The sequence below is a fragment of the Aethalodelphis obliquidens genome, unplaced genomic scaffold (genome assembly GCF_003676395.1).
Source record: "Aethalodelphis obliquidens isolate GAN/ISIS:26980383/991018 unplaced genomic scaffold, ASM367639v1 scaffold25, whole genome shotgun sequence".
Taxonomy (NCBI): domain Eukaryota; kingdom Metazoa; phylum Chordata; class Mammalia; order Artiodactyla; family Delphinidae; genus Aethalodelphis; species Aethalodelphis obliquidens.
In genome coordinates this window covers 22,978,424-22,989,048 of record NW_020837969.1, presented here as the reverse complement: position 1 = coordinate 22,989,048, position 10,625 = coordinate 22,978,424, and positions in this window count along the sequence as shown.

The following is a 10,625-nucleotide window of genomic DNA, read 5'->3' as shown; positions in this document are numbered from 1 at the left end:
GACCGCCTGGAGGGGTGGGATAGGGAGGGTGGGAGGGAGGGAGACGCAAGCAGGAAGAGATATCGTAACATATGTATATGTATAACTGATTCATTTTGTTGTGAAGCAGAAACTAACACACCATTGTAAAGCAATTATACTCCAATAAAGATGTTAAAAAAAAAGAAACACTGATTTACATGCAATTCTTAACTGTTATATGCCCTTATGCTATTTATTCTGGCTCTATTTTATGTGGGCCACTCTTGCTTCTCTAACTGGATTGTAAGCTTTTGGAGAGAAACACACAACCAACTTCTTCTGTAGTGTTTGTGATGTACTTGTGCTGTTCACCTATGAGGTTTAAGTAAGGATCTGTAATTTGTAATCCAAAGGTTTGGCGCACTTGGGGATTTTGAGGAGTGGCTGCTGGTCCTAAGAAGGAGGATGTGGGGAGGGAAGGAGAGGTCAGGCTTGATGGTTCCAGATGCAACTGCAGGTTTCCCCTCCCTTCTCGGAAAGCATCTGGTGTACGGATTCTTCCTCTCTCTGGAAGTGTGGGTCTCAGGTGTTCTGGCACCAGAGGCAGGGTCTGTTAGGACCAAGTTTGGGGAGTATGTGAGGGTGGAGGAGGGCAGGGGTGGAAATGGTGCCTACAGGGCCTTGTGGTCCTGTTGGCTCAAAGCCTCGGGAGCTTCCGGGGTGGAATCTGAAACTGGACCTGAATACGGAGGGCAAGGAGAGACCAAGAAAGAGGCAGATTGCAAGGTGGCAGGTTCAATAAGCAAGGGAACTTACACACAGGTTTGCCTTGGGCTGCTGCGAGACGAGTAGATCTCGGCATCTCCCGGTAGAATCTCAAAAGTTCTGGACAGGGGAGGGCGTGAGAAGCCTCCCATTGCGCTCGGGCTCACAGGTCAACCGGCAGTCACGTCCTCTGCATGACCTCCTCCACCAAGTCCCTGGGACGGTGACCTCTGTGCAGTGGCCTTGGCTCTTACTGTGAGGTGCTCTGGTGAAAGGCGAGCTGGAGACCCCGAGGAGGTCCCGAGGTGAGGGAGACAGGAAATGCGGAAGCGCGAGAACCCTCAGCCCTTGGGAAAATGAGCTGAGCGGCTGAGGGCCGCAGAGTCTCGCTTTAAGAACGTCACGCGATAGCGTGGTTTCTCCGCTCCGCACGCAAGCTGCGTGAACTTCGCGACAGGCTCGAGCCCAGCTGGACCAGGTAAGAGAAGTCGGGGGCAGTGATGGAAGGGGGTCGGCGGCAGGCGCAGGGTGGGCGCAGCGGCCTTTGCCGGCGGGGGCGAGGGGGGAGGCAGCGGGAAGGGGGTCTTCGGAGGCCCATGGCCGTGGCCGTGGCGGGATGAGAGCTGGCTGCGGGGACTGCGTCGCTCAGCACCGTCGCGGACCCAGAGACCGGGTGAGAGGAACCAGAAGGGGAGACGCGCCGGCTGGCCCCTGGGGCAACGGGCAGAGGCTCTTCCGCCAGAGTGGAACCTGCCCCCGTGGAGTGGAACCTGCCCCCGTGGCTTCTTCCGGGTTGGGTGCCCTCCACAGAACGCACCGTCTGGGCCATAAACGTTTGCAGGGCAACTTAGGGCAGTGGCTTAGGACTTCTTTCGAAAAGAATGCGCGTGAGGGGGTTCCTGGGTGGCCCAGCCTGAGCTAAGGAAAGCCCGCCTTGCAGCCCGAGCGCCTGGGCCGTGATGGCGGCTGAGAAGGCGGCGCCCTGCGTCTGGCGGGGTGGGGCGGGCGGAGGTCGGTGCCTGGCGCCTGCCTGTTTTCTCTTACACTTCCAGGTTTTCTCTCAAACCTCTGGTTAGTGGAAACCATGTGAGACTATTTTATATTATATATAAATATATATTATAAATAATAATATGTATTTTCTAAACTTTCCTATTTTTAAGTAGAAATACTATATTATATAATATAGTATATATAATATAGTTATATAGTAATAAAGTATATCATGTAATTTTATTATATAATCACACAATAAATTATGTGATGATAATATGTAGTTATAATAACATTATTATGTGATTATATAATATAATTAACATACTATATTATATGATATGATTAATAATAGACACACATATTTATATAATATGTGGTATATGATATAATTAATATAGATATAAATCTTTATATTATGTAATTATAGCTATTATAGATTATCTATTATATATGATTATAACTATATAATAAATTATCTTATCTCCAAGGCGCTTCAAGTTCTGTACTATCTGTTTTACCCTTCCTGTGAATCTAAGAGATGGCCAGGGGGGCAGAAATATCGTTTCTACTTATATAAATAGGAAAAAGTAGGATAGAGAATCCAGGAGACTTCTTGGAAGATGACAACACATTATTGGTAGAAAAAGGAACAAGAGATTGTGTGTGGTCCATGGCTGTTTGATGCCACAGGGCCACTCCCTCAGACTCCTGCCACGGCAGCCTCCGTCAAGCTGGGCTTGCTCTTCTGTTTTCAGAGTGATAATCCTTGTTGGTGTTTCTCAAAGATGAGGCCTGGCTTCTGGGAGGTAAGGATGCCCGAAGTGAAGTTTAAAATTAACTGGGTATCCGCAACCCAAGACCCTCAGAGAAGTGTGGTGCATACCTGGAGATGATGGTTGCTTTTGACATCTGGGTACCTTTTCTCCTCCATCTCTGTTCCTCTTCTTCTCCTGGAAGCCCAAGACCTATCTTCTTAGGTTCCCAGCACCCTCCTGCTGTCCTCTTGTTTTTTAAGCTCCTCTAACTCCTCTCCAGCTGCTATGGTAGTAACCAGGCAAGAGACACCTTTCTTCTAAAAGGTCAGTTCTTGGTCTACATTAGCCATTAAAATTAAAATAGACATTGGACCAAACCTCTCACTGTCTGGGCACTCACGTTTCTAAAATCAATACACCTGCTGCTGTACGTTTATTCCCTGTTCTCCCTTCCCCATTCCATCTGGATAATGGTAAGGTCAAGGAGAGGAAGGCACCGACTGCTAATTTTCTCCCAATATCTGTTCTCCCCATCTTCTGTGGTAACAGAACTCCCAATTTTTAGCTCGGCATATAGCTGTCTGGAATAAACACTGCATTTCCCAACTTCCTTCACAGCTGGGTATGACGTTGTGACTAAATTGTAAATATTGTTTAGCAGGTTTTGAGAACCTTTGTTCATCTTGCTGCCTGGAAGGAAGGTGCTGTCATCTTGGACCACCAGGTCAAGGCTTCACGTGGTAGAGCAACAAGATGGAAGGAACCTGGGTTCCTGTCACAGTGGAGCAAACTTTGAAATTCAGATTATTTACCTGGATTTGTTGAAGCCACTGTTAACATTTTTTGATTATTTCTTTGTTGATTGCTCCAAGCTAACTTCTAACAAATAGAGTACAATCTAACGGCAGCCTGTATAGATTGCTTCTAACCCAGACAAATTAACCAGGACCCTGGGAGAATGATTGTTCACCATTTCCCAGACAGTGGTGCCTTCCAGGCTGATGCTCATGTGTAGAACTAGGAGAGGGTATGGATGTGTAATCACACAACTTATTCCCTGGTTGACCAGTGGGAGGAGCAACAAGTCAGTAGCCCTCAGAAGTCCAACTTCTCCCTTGAGTACACACATCAGAGCCTTCTGTTCATGCTTTGCCCAAAGCACAAACTCTTCCAGACTCCTCTCTGGAACAACTCCCTCTCCATCCAAGGTGGAGCCAAGTAGTCTGCCCAGAACCTAGACTTACGTTACTGTTTTCTTCTTTGGAATGTGTTTTATTCTGACCAGAAAGCCACTGCCAAAAGAAGGGGGATGGGCACCAGGTCCATTAACAGTGGGCAAATGCGGTTCAGCTGTGGTTGGATATTCCTCTGACTTTTGAAGTCACAGATGCAAAGCATTCCATAGTTCTGCTTTTTATCTTTTCCTTTTCCCCACCTCCTGTCTCTTGCTACATGGTCTGGCTCAGTTCTGCTCAGTTTCTTCTACATTTAGTAATTTAACCCAGTTTATTTCTGCTGGCTACCTTGAGGCCTTTTTCTCTTCCTACATAAAAGATCCCCTTCTAAACTTCCCCTCTGTCTTGGGGTCACCCACTTGGCACTGGGTCCCTCACCCTCACCCATTGCTGTCCGCTTTCCAGGTAAGCCATTTAAAGTGAGCTTTCAGTGGTGTATTTAAGGGCAATGAAAACAGCTTTGAAAAGATCCAGGCCCTTGCGTAAGACTGGAGTCTGTCCCAAACACTCCCGTCTGGGATTCCCTACTTTTGTAGGTTTGGATGTCACTAGAAGGAGAGAGGAGAGGAGTCTGGAACTGGAAGGGAAGAGAAGCAGCCTAGAACTCTGAACACTGGTTCTGAAGTAGAAGAGTGGAATTTATTTCAGCAAAAGAAAAGAAAGCCCTATTTTCCCCTGGGTGTAACCCTCATGGAATTTTACACCATGAAGCTAAAGGGAACTCCCGCTCAGATACTCAACCCACTTGGCAGGGATAGTCACGTATTACATTTGCCACGACTGTAATCTTTTCACTGGCAAGTGGAATGCATATTCTTACATGCTGAACTAGTCCTATTTCCCCAGGGGTTTATTTCTAATTATAATGTGTTCATCTTTGTGAAGGCTTTTTATTCACTTTGATTGTGAATAAGCTCCATTTCCCCCCTTATCTTTCTACTGTTATTGATTTGCATACGTATTTCAGCCAGGAAGACATCTATGAGGACACTAATGTTATTTGCCAAATTGATTTATTTGTCCCTGAACCATAGTCTGGCCTGCTTTGAGGACATACCTTACATTTATTTGTGCTGCCTTTGGATGGTGTGGCTGTTTCTGAAACATTCCCTGGGCTGGGTCTCTATCCCCACATCATGAATCTAGAGCTATTTGGATGGTATCTCGTTAGTTTAGATTGTACGGGCATGAGCATGACTTGTGATTTCCAGTCTGTCCTATGACCACTCCAGGGGCTTAAATCAAACCTTCAGGGAGAGACCAAAACCCTGCCTGGAATTTTTACCTTTGTCCCAAATCCTGAACTGGATGTTACTGGTGCTCTCCCAGAGGCCATTGTAAGGCTGCCTTTCAGACTATCACCTTGTTTTGCCTGTTGCTTCCCTGCTTTTGAAAATACTCTGGGTCTCTCGAGAAATTGCTGGGACTGTGGGGTCTTTCGAGCCGGGAGCAGAACTAAGCACAAGTGTGCTTGACCCGAGTGTTCTTAATCTTTAGGGTTAGTTGTCGTCAAAAATTCTGAACCACAGGAACTTTAGAGTAAAAGAAGAGTAAACATTAACAGTTTCATTAACATGAAGCAGTTCAAATTTGTCTCTGATCTGTGTGTACATATACCAGTGACTAAACTGTCATGAATAGGTATGAATATATAATTTTGTGTTCTAGTAATTTTCTTAAGATTCTATTCCAATTTATTTGTATCAACATTACACTCACCTAGACATTCAATAATGACCAGCATTACAATCATCCCTGACAGCCATGCAATTCATATAGTGTGATTTTATTGATAGGCTGTTTTGATTTTAGTAATTCTTTTCTTTTCTTTTTTTTTTTAAGACATCTTTATTGGAGTATAATTGCTTTACAATGGTGTGTTGGTTTCTGCTTTATAACAAAGTGAATCAGCTATACATATACTGAATCAGCTATACATATACTCTTTTCTTTTACTGTGTGTTTATTGTGTTTTCTCTCCAATTAATAGGGTCCTTGACCTTTAGAAGCAAAAGCCTTGAAATGATCATTTGGCCCCAAGCTACAAGCTGAGAGCTAACAGCTTAGTCCTGTCTGGGGAAGGGTCCTGTAGACTTAAAAATTTTATTCTAAGCTAAATATCTGTTAATAAGCAGTTAAAATGAAATTAAAAATTAAAAGCAAAACAAAAAACAAAAGACGATCAATCCTCTAACACAACTGTTCTCATTATTTTATATTCCAAGCTGGTATTAGTACGTATCTGTACAATATACACATTTTACAATTTGTAATTATACTGTAATGCAATTTATAATCTGCTCTTTTCATTTCACATCAAACCACATACAGAGGTTTGAAAGTCATTATTTTAAGTGTCTGAGTAATATAATAGTGAAATGCTGTTGCACATAAAGTTGTGGTCCACGTTCCTGTCTATATAATTAAAAAAATTCTGTTGCATTATTTCCTGGAATCAGGATCAAAAGGTATTATATTTCATGATACTTAAACATACTGTCATGTTGCTTTTCCAATATATAATGACGCCAGCAAAGTATGAGTTTATCCGTTTTTCTACAATTTTGACAGTACTGGATGTCACCGTGAAAACGTTTTCTGGGGTTAGCTCACTAATGTAGAATGATAACTCTGCTCAGTGTTTAAACATGGTAACTGCAGCTAATGGCTAGTGAATTAAATGACCCAAGGTACCTTTAAAAATTTTTTATTCACTCTGAATAATTTGGTAATTATTCAGAGACAGCTTTTCTTTGTGTGACCTAGCTTGGTAACAGTAATGCAATGAAAAATTAAGATACTGTGAGGGAATATCCATTGTGTATCCACATATTGTTGTATTCCTCTTGTCAGGTCGTGGGGGAGTTAAGGCCACTGATTGAACACTAGAGGGCGCTCGTGGCCACCGAATAGCTCTGCTTCTTCCCATTCCTGTTTCCCTAGCATCGTCTCAGGGAAACTGGCCGTGACACCAACGCACGTAGCCTAATAAATGGTGCTTCATTTACTCCCTGGCATGATAGTCTCAGACGATCAGAAATGCAAAGGGGATGTTCACCCCTTGGAGGCTTGTGTCTTTTCCTTTTCTTCTGGCAATGCACTATTTGGGTGCTTTCAAGAACAAAGATATTGAGAGTTTGCAGTGGAGCATACGAGGACGCTCAAACAAAACCTCTGTGGGGGGATCTGGGCCGCAAAAGCAAACTGGAAGGATTGCTCAAGTGCATGGGAGCTGAACCTGGACCGTGGCATCCGGAGATCTTAATTGTTCCTTTGGGTTGGGATGGGGACTAGACCAGGAGGGGACCAGAGGAAGGCCGAGAGGCAAGGAAGGAATAGATACACGGGCTCCTGGGAGGGATGGAAAATGAGGGAAAGGGAAATAGCTTTGAGCCCCTGGAGCCTGGATTGATCATCCTACAGGAAGCGAGGAAGAAACGTGGCCCATAATTATTTTGCTCCGATCGAAATAATTAGAACAATATTTGGTCCTGAATCTAGGTAGCCTTTTTCTCTGAGGGGCTCAGAGGAAGTGCTCTCACTAGCCCCGAGGGCAGCTGTGTGAGGATGACTCCCCCAGTACCGCCTGGTTTCCTGAGCAGGAAATCAAGTCCCCCAAAGGGGAGGGCAGGGAGGCTGGACAGAAGCGTTGCCACGTAGTAGTTGACCCTGATTGTGTACGGTCTTCCTGGGGCTGTTGTCTGTAGGCTGGGGCTCAAAAACATCACCTTCCCCCTAAACTCATGCTTTTTCCAGAGCCTTCCTCTTTCAGTGTTCTGTCTCAATTTCTCTTGGCTTTGTCTTCAAACAAATTCAGTTTTCTTTTGCATTAAAAACAAAATCCTTCAAAATCACTCTTCCCCCCAACCTGCCATACCCTGGAGCAAACTTCCTGTCTTTATCTTTCTTTCCAACATCAAGAAAGATGGATCTTTATGTATAACAGGAAGAGATTTGAAACTACCCTGACTGTCCTAGCTGTTGACATACATTTTGGTTTAGGCGAAAGGTGCACTATTACTCAAAAAATTAAACACAGCATTTGAAAACTACCTAATTACACAGGAAAATACTCCAGATAGAATTTGAATGAAACAATCAGGAATAAACCTGCATTAAGGTATGATTCCAAATAAAAAAATACAAACCTCCCTAAAATATGCATATAAAAAAATGTCAGGATGTTCATAGTGTTTATCTCTGGGGTGGGAAATTAAAATTTTCTTCTTTATATGTCCTTGAAATACAAAAATTGGTATTAATTTTAATAATCATAAAAAGGCCATCTTATTGTTTGTCTTGTTTTTTTCCACTTCCTCTAACTGACTATTTCCTTTGCTAAACCTTGCCATCCACCTTTCATTCCCCAGTCTCTCCTGAAGTTGTTCTTTACAGGGTTACAAAGATCACCTGCTTATTTAACTGAGTGTTTTTTACCTCAACTTTAGCCTCCTCCAATAGGCATCATTTCTACCTTCTCGTGATCTTCTAGACATTTCCACCTGGGTGCCTACCAGGATCTCAAGCTCAAAATGTCCAAAATGGAATAAATATTCTTTACTTACAGACCTCAGTCCCTCCCCATTCCTTTCCCCCAACCTAAATCTCTTTCTCATTTTTAAGTTACTTGATCCCATAGACTTGGACTTGAAAGAGTCCCGACTCCTTCCTCTTCTGGGTTCCTTTCTGCCATCCACTCGGGGGCTGAAATCTACTTTCGTAATGTCTCTTTCATCAAATCCTATTTTTGGGGGTTCTCATCACACCTTGCCTAGTTCAGATGCTCCCTGTCTGGTACTGCGGGCATTTTGATGGTGTCCTAACCAATTGCTCTGTCTCTAGTCTCTGCCCTGCACTTATAAATCCATCCTCTGACAGAGGACCACAGCCCAGGCCTGGGCAGGTCTGGATTCCACACACAAGTCTCCATGAGTCCCTCAGGGTCCTTCAAACCCCAAAAAGACTTTCTTAGGCTTTCTGAGGCCTAACTGTCCCTTTCAGCTTTGTTTCCTGCTGTCCGCCCGTGCTTCAGTCAGCTGATCCAGACTACACACCTTTACGCAAACCTATCCACCGAAAGCTTGCTTCCTCCTGCTGTTCAGAGAAACCCACATTCAGAAGCAACCAGGCTTAACACATCTAATTCTTTCCTTTTTTTTTTAATGATTTTTTTTTTTTTTTTTTGGTCGTGCCACGAGGCATGTGGGATCTTAGTTCCCCCACCAGGGATTGAACTCAGTCCCCAGCAGTGGAAGCGTGGAGTCCTAACCACTGGACCGCCAGGGAAATCCCTCTACCTTTTTATTTTTTTAATAAATTTATTTATTTTGGGCTGTGTTGGGTCTTCATTGCTGCGCATGGGCCTTCTCTAGTTGCAGCAAGCGGGATCTACTCTTTGTTGTGGTGCGTGGGCTTCTCATTGCGGTGGCTTCTCTTGTTGCGGAGCACGGGCTCTAGGCACACAGGCTTCAGTAGTTGTGGCACGTGGGATCAGTAGTTGTGGCTCGCAGGCTCTAGAGCGCAGGCTCAGTAGTTGTGGCGCACGGGCTTAGTTGCTCCGCAGCATGTGGGATCTTCCGGGTCCAGGGCTCGAACCCGTGTCCCTTGCCTTGGCAGGTGGATTCTTAACCACTGTGCCACCAGAGAAGCCCCTATCATGTTTTCTTGTCCATTCTCTTTTGAAAAAAAACCCACAAAAACTCCAGCTTGTTCACCACCCTTTAAAATTTGGCCCCCAGAACTGACTTCAGTATCTGGAGTTGAACAGGCCTTTGGCTGGGAGGGGGCTGGGAGATGGAGTTGATTCTGGAAAGTGAGGCTGACTGTTTGCAGCCACGTCTTTACATGTGGCCCTGGGAGGTCCCTGGGAGAGAGTACGTGACTCTGACTCCCACCTTGGTCCAAGGGTATAAAAACATGTCTAACAGACCCAGGCGGCTCAGACGAGGAGAATGGGGCCCTTGGGAGGAACTCGCTGTAAGGACAAGAAGAGTTGAGTTGCAAGTGACCCTCAGTGTCAGGTCCAGACGCCTGGAGGGGTGGATAGTACTGGGTAGGGAGCCCTTCCTGACCTCCCCAGGCTACGGTGGGCGGAGCTGGTGTTTCTGGATGTGGCTTACGAGAGGGGTGACATTTAGAGGCACAGGCAGTGTTGCGATGGAAAGTGTTGCGATGTTCCCCCTGCTTAGGGAAGCAGCATGTTCTGCTCCACTTCAAAGACAGGGCACGACAACTATTGAAGCCTGTGCGCCTAGAGCCCGCAAGCCACAACTGCTGAGCCCACGTGCCACAACTACTGAAGCCTGTGCGCCTAGAGCCCATGCTCCACAACAAGAGAAGCCATCGCAATGAGAAGCCCGCGCACCGCAACAAAGAGTAGCCCCCGCTCGCCGCAATTAGAGAAAGCCCGCGCGCAGCAACGAAGACCCAATGCAGCCAAAAATAAATAAATTTTATTAAAAAAAAAAAAAACGACAGGGCACAGCACCATAAGGATGAAAGACTGGCTGTGCTGGAAATATCCTTTGCGATTAGTACTGAAGCCGTTGGTTGTAGAGTCTGGCTCCTTGGGCTAAGTTTAAGTCCCTATTCTCCTGCCAAGAAGTGAGAAGAAAAGGGGAGTGAATTGCGGACAGTTATAAACCCTCCTGGAGACTGTTGGAAATGCCTAGAGTGAGGAATCCTAGGGAAAGGTTGGACTTCTTGTGAGGCAAACATATGGAGATGAGGCGCATCAGAATCTAGTGTAATGTTTGTAGCATTGTCCTCGTGCACCCACAGGCTGGCAAAGCCTGGGACACCAGCTACGCGGCGTGGCCTTTCTCCATTAGATTGTAAGCTCTGTGAGCACAGGACTAGGTCTTTTAATTGTAAACCCGGTGCCTGACTCTTCAAAGGCACTTCATCAAAATTT